Source organism: Miscanthus floridulus, chromosome 4, assembly GCF_019320115.1.
Source record: "Miscanthus floridulus cultivar M001 chromosome 4, ASM1932011v1, whole genome shotgun sequence".
Classification (NCBI taxonomy): domain Eukaryota; kingdom Viridiplantae; phylum Streptophyta; class Magnoliopsida; order Poales; family Poaceae; genus Miscanthus; species Miscanthus floridulus.
In genome coordinates, this window is record NC_089583.1 from 94,435,136 (window position 1) to 94,439,095 (window position 3,960).

Sequence of the window (3,960 nt, forward strand, 5' to 3'; positions counted from 1 at the left end):
TAGGAATAAAGTGGGTGTTCTACAACAAGCAAGATGATCAAGGCGTTGTTGTGAGGAATAAGGCAAGACTAGTTGTAAAGGGGTTCTCTCAAGTTGAAGGTTTGGATTTTAGAGAGACCTTTGCACCAGTTGCAAGACTAGAAGCCATTCGTATCCTTCTTGCATATGCATCACATCATGATATGAAACTATATCAAATGGATGTGAAAAGTGCATTCTTAAATAGGCTTTATTAATGAACTAGTCTATGTTAATCAACCTCCCAGGTTTGAAAGACCCTAGATATCCTAATCATGTTTATAGGTTGTTCAAGGTGTTATATGGGCTTAAGCAAGCCCCAAGAGCTTGGTATGAGCAGTCTTCAGGACTTCCTCATTGAGAAGAGGCTTCACCATTGGGAAAGTCAATACCACACTATTCACCAAGAAGCTTGATGGGACACATCTTTATTTGTCAAGTGTATGTTGATGATATTATCTTTGGATCATCAAATGAAGATTCTTGCAAAGAGTTTGGTGAATTAATGTCGAAGAAGTTTCGAGATATCAATTATTAGAGAGCTTACATTCTTTCTTGGTTTTTAAGTCAAGCAAATGAGAGAAGGGATTTTCATCTCTCAAGAGAAATATACAAATGATCTTCTCAAGAGATTCAAGATGGATGAATGTAAGCCAATCAAGACACCAATGCCAACTAATGGACATCTCGACCTAGACGAGGGAGGTAACACGGTTAATCAAACTCTCTACCGCTTTATGATCGGTAGCTTATTATATTTAACCACATCTAGGCCCGACATCATGTTTAGTATATGTATGTGTGCTAGATTTAAGTTAATCCTAAGGAAACTCATTTAATTGCTGTTAAAAGAATCCTTAGGTATCTTAAGCACACACCAAGTATTGGCCTTTGATATCCCAAAAGAGCTATATTTGAATTAGTTGGCTATTCTGATTTGGACTATGCTAGTTGCAAAGTTGATAGAAAAAACACATCCAAATGGTGCCATTTGCTTGGTAGATCACTTGTGTCTTGGTCCTCCAAGAAACAAAATAGTGTGGTGTTGTCCACCGCCGAAGTGGAATACATTGTGGTGGGTGCTTGTTGTGCACAAATTCTTTACATGAAACAAACTTTGCTAGACTATGGTGTAGTTCTAGAAAAAGTACCTCTTTTGTGCGACAATAAAAGTGCGGTAAAACTTGCAAATAATCTAGTTCAACCCTCTCGCACCAAGCACATAGATATCCGTCATCACTTTTTAGAGATCATATTGCAAAAAATGATATTTCACTAGAAGGTGTAAGGACCAAAGATCAATTGACATATATCTTCACTAAACCACTAGATGAGGCAACTTTTTGTCGATTGCGGAATGAGCTCAATGTTCTTAATTTTAGTAACTTCACTAAAAAATGAGCTTGTGTTGTCCCTTGCATTGCATTGTAATATACTACATGTTTACTTTTTATGGTAATGCATATAGGGCTTGTCTAACATGGTTAAGATAACCTGTCGAAAAGCATGTGAAGAAGCTTAACCTTGGATCAAACTTGACAAGCAACTAGATTTACTTTCAAGTATTGCATTGCATATGCAGGAATGTTGCTTTGTCGTTTATCTTTAAATTGCCCTCTTATTGCCTATTTTCTTAAAAAGAATTATAGCCTAAGGCAAAATATTTGAAAATTTTTTAGGGTTTGAGAGATGTCACTCATATCAGTCCTAATTGATGTTTATTTGGATCTTATTAGAGTTGGGACTTGATTGGGAATAGGCAGCACGAAGGACTTTGAAGATTTACTGGAAAAAGAGTGACCAGGACGCTGCACCAGACTCTGATGTCCAGCGTCTAGTCAGTTCATAGGAGGTGTACCGCTGCTGAGCAGGAGTGATCAGATGCTGAAATAATGTTTTCCCAGCGTCCGGTCAGATGGCGATCCAGCGTCCAGGTCGATCGAAGATGAAGGAGACTGCTTGTATCGGACTCTAGCTATGTCCGGTCAGGGTTCACTAGACGCGTTCGATCGCGATTCTAGGGGTTTTGGACCTCTCTAGAATTGACCGGACACTGGGTGGTAGCGTCTGGTCGCTGCCACTGGAGCATCCGGTCAGTTGAAATCGTGTGGAAATCAAACTCTTTTCTCCTTTTCCTTTTCTACTCCATGGGAGCCACAATAAATCACTGCACGTGTTGACCTAACCCTATTCTGCATCATCGCCATGCCGACATTACCCGAGCCACCGTCCCCAGCTCCATCGTGCCAACCTCTATAGCTCGTCGTGCGCCACCACGCCCATGCCCTGCTCCCGCTCGCCGTGTGCTGCCTGCCCATAGTCATGCCGCCCCTGCTCATGTCAGCATCATTGTGCTTCTCCGCGACGCCGGTCATGCCTCGCCTACCCACAGCTGCACAGCCACTGCCGTGCCCTGCCTGTGCCATCGCCAACGCCACGCCCTACTTGCGCCACTGCTAGTGCCACGCCCTGCCTACGCCACCGCCAGTGCCATGCCTGCCTACGCCCTCTGCTCCACGCAATCAAGCCGCATTTCTCACTACCAGCACCGCCATTGGATTTCCACAGGCCGATCCACACCAACCTGCGCACCCTAATCCTAAAATTCCCAGTGGTTCCTCGTGTGTCGTTTTCCTGCCTTTTGGATCGCTGGTTCGTCAGGTAGCAAGCCATCGGTTCTAATTTCGCACCTAATTGCTTGCTTTCTTAGGGTTTCGTATCTCTAGATGAATAATTAAAATTATTTGTATACCCTCTATTCTATCATGCAGCGAGTCGGTGCCATTAAGGTCCTATTTACAGTTGTCAGTCAACTTAGAGCCGAGCTCATGAGTACGGATCGAGGCCAAGCCTCAGAAGTGACAGTTGGCAGTTGATTCTTATTAGGGTAGTTGTTCCTTTCAGCTTCATCAGATGGCTCGTGTCAAGAATGTCGAAGGAGGTCTCGATGATGAGGATCCGAGACCCCTGCCTCGCTTGCCTATAGATCCAAAAGGCAAGGCAATAAAGAAGCTTATGATGAGGAAGCGCAAGTACCCTGATGCAGATACAACGAGAGCAGCCGCAGTTGTAGAGGCCGTAGAGCGGGCAGAGAGAGGAGGTGCTCGGAGTGGTGTTGTTATTGCAAATCAGCTTTCTCCATCTACGAGGGCTGCACTTGAGCAGGTTGAGCATCGTCATGGCTGGTCCAGCTAGGACCCTCATGGTTGGAGGACAACATGTGGCTATTGATGAGAGTCAGTCTTAGGGGAAGCCTCAGTAGCAGCCATAGCCAGCAGAGTAGATTTAGGAGAGAGCAGGCCAAGGAGATAGAGCAGGCACCTCAGCCATAGCTTCATTGCTCTGGTCGTACCCGTGTTCTAGTCACACCTAGGTCAGAGACACAGCAGAGGGGTTCACGTCCACCGCCTAGACCACAGGGTTCGCCTCCAGTGACTCACTTGGATTTGAGGGCCGCCATGACCAAGCAGGCGCAATAGCTTAGATTTATGGACTTTAAGCAGTGGTTTTCACCGAGGCGGGATGAACGTGCTTTAGAGGGTTTCTACACACCTCTATAAGCAGATTTTTATAATGCATATCTTAACAGTGGGGCAGTATTCAGATCTCAAAGGGTGTGCAACATTGAGACCATTGTAGCAGCAGCTGGAGAGCATATTCACCCATACCTATCTTACCTGCCAGGGCTGACAGATTTACTTAGATGGACAGGTCTATATGTTCTATCTTGGGTCCATTAGTTCTATGCTACACTCTGGATTGACCCGCTGCATAGATTTATATACTTTGTATTCAGAGGTAGAGATTATAGGCTGACGAGCACTAGGGTTAGAGAGATACTTAGGCTTTAGGAGCAGCCCATCCGGCTACATGAGGTTTGCTATGAACAGACAGCGCCCCCAGACGCCCTCATGACGATATGGTGCCCTCTACAGATCTAGT